The sequence below is a fragment of the Microtus ochrogaster genome, unplaced genomic scaffold, assembly GCF_000317375.1.
Source record: "Microtus ochrogaster isolate Prairie Vole_2 unplaced genomic scaffold, MicOch1.0 UNK23, whole genome shotgun sequence".
NCBI classification, from domain to species: Eukaryota; Metazoa; Chordata; class Mammalia; order Rodentia; family Cricetidae; genus Microtus; species Microtus ochrogaster.
The window spans coordinates 2,280,953-2,287,910 of NW_004949121.1; the positions used below are offsets into that span (position 1 = coordinate 2,280,953).

The window sequence follows — 6,958 nt, forward strand, 5'->3', positions numbered from 1 at the left end:
TGGGCGCTGTGCCTTAAAAATGCTTATATCTGTCCAGACTAAGAAAGACAGTCTTGTGGCTTTTACCTTGGAGGCAGAATCTATATGAAAAGGTATGTCACTAAGTTAGAGGGAGTCTTCTTAGGTGGAGAAAGGGAACCTGTGGGACAGCAAAGGAAGGGGCAGGAGAGGGTAATGATGTGGTGAATATAAGCAAAGTATGCCGACTAGAAAGAGAAAGGGAAGGTGTGACAGTGCTGTGAAGATTTTTCATACAGGATAGTTCTCATTCACGCTCACACAGCAACCTTAGTTACAGTCAGTGGGGCCCAAGGACAGGGACGTAGGTGGGTAACTGGGTGAAAAAAGGAAAAGATCCAACAGGGGAGGAAGGGGACAATAGAGAGTGTTGGCAGTGAGTCTGATCAAGATACATTGTATCTGTGCAGGAAATGATTCATAAATGTGCCCACATTATATACATGTTTGCAATTTTTTCAAAAATAAAATATATATGAAATGTCCTAAAATAAATGTATACAATAAATCCAATGTATTGAAAATTTTAAATTCAGAATATATTAGAAATTATGAAACCCAAACAAAAACATTCTTTTTCAGATCATATTCCTTATCAAAATGTTTTTAATATTAATATTCCTCGTTGCTTTATAATTTTCCAATTTCATTTGTTAGATATTATTTTTTTGAGACAAAGTCTTACTATGCAAGGTAGACTTGATTTAAACTCATAGTCCTTTTGCCTGAGGCTTTGGAGGACTGGGAGTTCAGGCATGCTACACTGGAAAGTTTTATTTTGCATGTGACAACTACATGTATATCTTCTGTAAAGAGTTCTCTGATAATTCCTCATGACAAGGAGCTATCCCTCCTAAGAATCTTAACATTTGAGACTTCCAATGCCATGTGCACAAGGTTGTCCTTGAGCCCACTTTGTATTAAATTCGAACTCTCTGGACCACAAGCAAGTACTGTGGATTTTAGTTCCTAGATTCTTCAGCAGTTGTTCTTCCGCCCAGTACCACTGCATAGTTTTCCATTGCTCAAAGAGAATACGCTGAAGGTATATTCCTGACCGTAAAATGTAATACATTTATAAAATGGGGAGAAACCCAATGTAGGTATAGAATGTTGATGTAGGTATAGAACATTGTCATTACTTTGTGCTTAATGGAAAGATGGTGTTCTTATACAGCACAAGGAGACCTTTCGATCCTTCCAATGGAATTCATGGTTATAAAACATGCAACAATGAGCTGAGAGTCGAGTTTAAAAACTACAAGATGGACTATTTCTCCTTTTATGGTTTCCTTCTGAGGGGTTATCGGCATTAGAGGAAATATCTTTGACTCTTACCTATTTACTTTTGTCAATATGACATGATTTTCCCTCTTTCCTGCCTAATAACAGAAAGGACAGAGCACTGTGCACGACAGAATGATGCACAGTGTGCAACCATAGACCAGCGTTTTCCCAATTGTGCACTGAGCTGGCCAGGTGACAGCAAAGGCATCGTCATGCAGCTGTTGTCACTAGATGCCTCAAAATCTAATTCTCAGTATGTATGCTTATAAGACAAATGAACACCCTTTTGTGAACCACACACTATGAGATCAATGGTCAGAAACATCCAGGCTCAGCACAGAGCAGATAATGAGAGAATCAAGAAGAATAACAATGGAGTTAATTCATCTCTGCTAAAATATACCACTGCAGAAATATTGACAGGAGCAGTGTTAAGAGCTGAGCAGAGGGTGAAGGGAGACTCCTACTTTACTTCTTCTAGGGAAATAAAGGGGGGAGGGGATGAACTAGACAAAAGCAATCAGAACATTCTCATCTGACTGCTTAAGTTTCTCCAGAAAGACACACAGTTAAGATTTTTTTCAGCTTGTTCCTGAAAAGATTTGGGGACACTAGTAGATACAAGTTACAGGTATAAGAAAGATGAAAATAAATCCAACCGAACCTTCATCTTCTTTCAGTTTTAGTAAAATATTCTTGCACTTCTTAGTTTTGAGATTAGCTTTTGTTCCTATTATAACCGAACAAAACATTGACCTTCTAATTGTCCATGCTAATGAGTCAAGTGAACATTTTGCTGTTCTATTTATTTTTAAATATTAGATACCTCACTTATAAATATTGTATCCCTCACTTATAAATATTGGATCCCTCATTTATACATTGTCTTTAAAGAAAAATAAATTAAATATATAATTTTGTACTGATGGTTAAGCTTATTGAGTTTGTTAAGATCTTAAAAATTTAATAGTGGCTTGTTCATGTTTAAAGCAATGAAGCACAGTTTAGATTTTAATTTGTATATACTGCTTATGGGGCATTGATTAGCCTTCTGCGTTTAGATTAGTTATATGGATATGAATGGTGAACAAGAGTTCAACAGATGAGGAGGACTCTAGATTTGCTTCCTTATGATAGTCACAAGCAGTTGTGTTAATGGAGGCTCTGGACAACAACAAGAAGACTGCCCTGTAAACTGTTTCCACTTTGGCCAGGTGGTGGTGGTGCAGGCCTTGAATCCCAGCACTTGGGAGGCAGAGGCAGGCAAAATAAACAAAAAACCCAATTTTCCCTTTGACTATACACAAATGCCAGGTCCAAGCCAACTGACAAAGTCTTTTGTCATTCTTGCCTGTTCCTTCTCAGAAAGGGAGATTTCCATCCTAATGGTGATTAATTTAGCTACTCAGTGGCCCAAAGCATTTAAGACAAAGAGAATATAGAAACATCCCTTGTTCCACAGACATGGATATTCATTCTTATTTTGACCGAAGGCTAAAAGTAATCCATTCTGTAGAGGTAATAACCAATTCAAATATTTAAACCCATGCATATCTTTGGTGGAAAATAGATTTTTTTCATGTGAACATATGATATTTATGTATCATGATAACACAAGTATCAATGTATTTGTCAAGTAATAGCTGTGTAGGTGTCCATGCTGAGTGATACTAACCTAGAAATACAGCTGAACTGGCTTAACTTTCTATTTTTCTTTGGCTTTAGTGAAAATAAATGCACTCTTAATTTGGCTCCATCTACAAATAACACCTAATGCATAAAATTTCTGAGCGCCACTTTATATAGGCATGGCTATATTTTTAAAACTCATGAAAATGTAAGTGGAAGGCTTTATTTTTATTGAGTTTATTTGAAATAAAAGGAACTGAGGTTTACTATTGCTAGAGTTGAGGCATGAAATTAGGCTTTTTAAAGCCTAGGAGTAATCATGTCAGAGAGAATGCAGAACACGCAAATACCGGTGAATGATTAAAACACCCATTTTTCGGTACATGTGTTCTGTGCACACTCCTTTAATGCTAATTATATATGCATATCTTATATGTACCTCTTTGAATCTGAATCCAGATATTATGAGCATCTTTGCCATAAACAGATACTTATGTTCCTGTACCTAAGAATACCAAGGCTTTTTCCTCTTTCCTTTTTCAACAAAAGAAACATTTATTAAATTTGCTTAGATTTCTGTAATTTTCATGTGGTTCTATTAAGATGAAATTACATAGTATTTCTTAAAGTTGCCATGGTTCCAAGAGCAGAAAGCCTTTGAGCTGATTAAGTGGAAAGAACACTAGTGGGGTAAAGCCTTCTGCAACCATAAGGTTGAGGTCACTGAAGAGCCACCTTCATCTAGAGCCCCTAGTGACATCATCGGGGTTGATGTCTGCCATGGGGTTGTGCTAAGCTAGCTACCAACAGGGCCAGTTTTCATACTTGCAGGGCAAGCAGCAAAACAAGATAAACAAAGAGACAAATCCTCAGATTGCCCAAATTTGTTTTCTTTTAGGTAACCACATCCTAGTGTTCTTTCAACTGAATCTGATGTTGTCATATGGGTAGATTGCTCTGACTAGTTAGATCTCTACTTCTGGAAGCAAGATTGAGGAGATATGCTGTTCTAATAGTACATTTAAAACTGAGGGCAATTAGGTAACATGAATGATTGCAGAGGTCATTAGGTACAATGATCTGCACAAAAAAAGACATGTGGCTTTTACTTGTGTATTCTACATCACCTGAGGGCACAGGAAGACCAGAGGTTCATTGAGGCTGAAGAGTTGGGAAAGATCATGGAAGATGTTGGTCAAATGCTACAATGCTTCAGTTCAACATGAGGAATACATGATAAGTATTGGGGTAATAGGTATGTTAACTAGCTTGAATCAATAACTTCACATTGTATACATGTGACCTTATTTTGTATATGAAAGATAAATACTTGTCAATATTTAATAAAATGGATAAATTCAACTTTAAATTAAAAATACAATTACATAACAGTTTTTATTTTTTCATAATAACAAAAAATAGATGCTCCATGATGAAATACAACAGTGATTTTGGTAGCTCTCACATTATATGAGGGATATTGATTCTTTTTAGGGGAAAAACTGGTTTAAAGCAAAATCACTTAATTAATCTACACATTAATTATTATGATAGGAGAGTTAAAATTGCTGTTTTTAGACTGCAGCTATTTTTGGTTGTCAACTTCACATCTGTAATTAACTAAAACCCCAAAATGGAGGCCCACCTATGAGGGATTTTTTTTATTTCTTTTATTTATTTATTTCTTTTTATTTATTTATTTATTTATTTATTAAGGATTTCTACCTTCTCCCCGCCACCGCCTCCCATTTCTCTCCCCCTCCCCCGATCAAGTCCCTCTCCCTCATCAGCTTGAAGAGCAATCAGAGTTCTCTGACCTGTGGGATGTCCAAGGACCACCCACCTCCATCCAGGTTTAGTAAGGTGAACATCCAAACTACCTAGGCTCCCCCAAAGCCAGTACGTGCAGTAGGATCAAAAACCCATTGCCATTGTTCTTGAGTTCTCTGTAGTCTATGAGGGATTTTTGATTAATTAGAAGTAGGAAGATTTACTTCTAATCTGGATTTTTGAGGCAGGAACACATGCCTTTATTTAAAATATTTTGGGGCTGGGAAATGACATACCTTTAATCCAGATTTTGAGTTGGAAGGCTACATCTTTAATCTAGGTCATTTGAGCTGGGAAAACTCACCTCTCATCTGGGTTGTGCCTCTGCTGGAAGCTATGTAAGGACATGGAAGAAGGAGATTTCTGCTCTTTGCTTGCTTGCCCTCCCCTTGTTAGCAAGTTCAGTCATTCACTGGCAGTAGAGCTTACTTCCTGGATTCTAGTATAGACCAGCTGAGACATCCGGTCTCATGAACTGAGCAACTACTGGATTCTTGGACTTTCTTTTTATAGTAGCCATTGTTGGATTAGAGATGTATTATTTATAATAAAAGGTTCTATATTATGTTATCATACAATATACATGTATATATATAAAGCTATACATTGAGTTAGCTATACAAATGTTATGATTGATTGACTAAAAATATAGCATTTTCAATAACTCTAATTGTTGACTAAAAAAAAAAACCAAATTCTGGGAGGTAAACTATGGGAAAATAAGAAAGACTACACTGAATTAAAATCTGGTCTAATCCACAGTTCAGAATTTTCAGTTAATTCTGAGAGCCTTATTTTTAGGAAGGATCCAATGGTTGTTACTGAAAGAACTATTTTTTCTAAAGAATCTTATAATATTATAACTCCCATATCACCGGTCACATGTTTCTGAGTTATGAGCTCAGTTGTCTTTATAGGTTAGTGTTTTTCTGGCCTCTTGGTATCTGTGCAATACAATTATACAATTACTCAACACTATTATTGCACTTTTAACACAAAGTTGTTAGAAAAGGAGTTTTGTTGGAAATTAGTAGGGAAACATTGAGATAAACATGAATTCTGTGGGCAAAAAAACTTAGAAACTCTCAGACTTTTTATGGTGCTTCATGGCCACAGTTTAGATGTTCTTTGCTTCATTTTTATGTGGAAAGATATTTTTCTCAACTGTGTTATCAGTCTTAGAATGTTCATGCCCTACCGCCCTAGATGAAGCCGTTCTTTCCCACATGAGTCAAACTTCCCGAGTGTTTACATTTGTTACTCATGCTTCTGTCTCATTTAGCTGATTTCTTTGTTTTGTTTTGCCATTTAGTAGATTTTACTGATGGAAGAAATTTAAAATGATGCCTGAAAAACTCAGGAAAGCAAATGATTAATGTGGGGGAAAGAGGATGCTACCAGAGGCTAAGAAGGATCAGAGTCCCTTAACTTGGAATCTATCAGAGCTGTGAAAATAAGAGCCCAGCTCTATCGGCGGCGGCGTGTGAGCAGAGATGTCTCACAGGAAATTCTCTGCTCCCAGGCATGGGTCCTTGGGCTTCTTGCCGCGAAAGCACAGCAGCAGGCATCGTGGGAAAGTGAAGAGCTTCCCCAAGGATGACCCTTCCAAGCCTGTTCACCTCACAGCCTTTCTAGGCTACAAGGCTGGCATGACCCACATTGTCCGGGAGGTTGACAGACCAGGATCCAAGGTAAACAAGAAAGAAGTCGTGGAGGCTGTAACCATTGTGGAAACACCACCTATGGTAGTTGTGGGCATCGTGGGATACGTCAAAACCCCACGAGGTCTCCGCACCTTCAAGACAGTATTTGCTGAGCACATCAGTGATGAGTGTAAAAGGCGGTTCTACAAGAACTGGCACAAATCTAAGAAGAAGGCTTTCACCAAATACTGTAAGAAATGGCAGGATGACATGGGCAAGAAACAGCTGGAGAAGGACTTCAACAGCATGAAGAAGTACTGCCAGGTCATCCGCATAATTGCCCACAATCAGATGTGTCTGCTTCCTCTGCGCCAGAAGAAGGCACACTTGATGGAGATCCAGCTAAATGGGGGCACTGTGGCTGAGAAGCTGGACTGGGCCCGGGAGAGGCTGGCGCAGCAGGTTCCTGTGAACCAGGTGTTTGGGCAGGATGAGATGATTGATGTCATTGGAGTGACAAAAGGCAAAGGCTACAAAGGGGTGACCAGTCG

The 6,958-nt window shown here is 38.0% G+C and overlaps 1 pseudogene; it reads left to right on the plus strand.

Annotated features, from left to right (window-relative positions):
- The first annotated feature begins 6,234 nt into the window (after positions 1 to 6,234).
- LOC101982164 overlaps positions 6,235 to 6,958 on the plus strand; it is a 19,512-nt pseudogene continuing 18,788 nt past the window's right edge.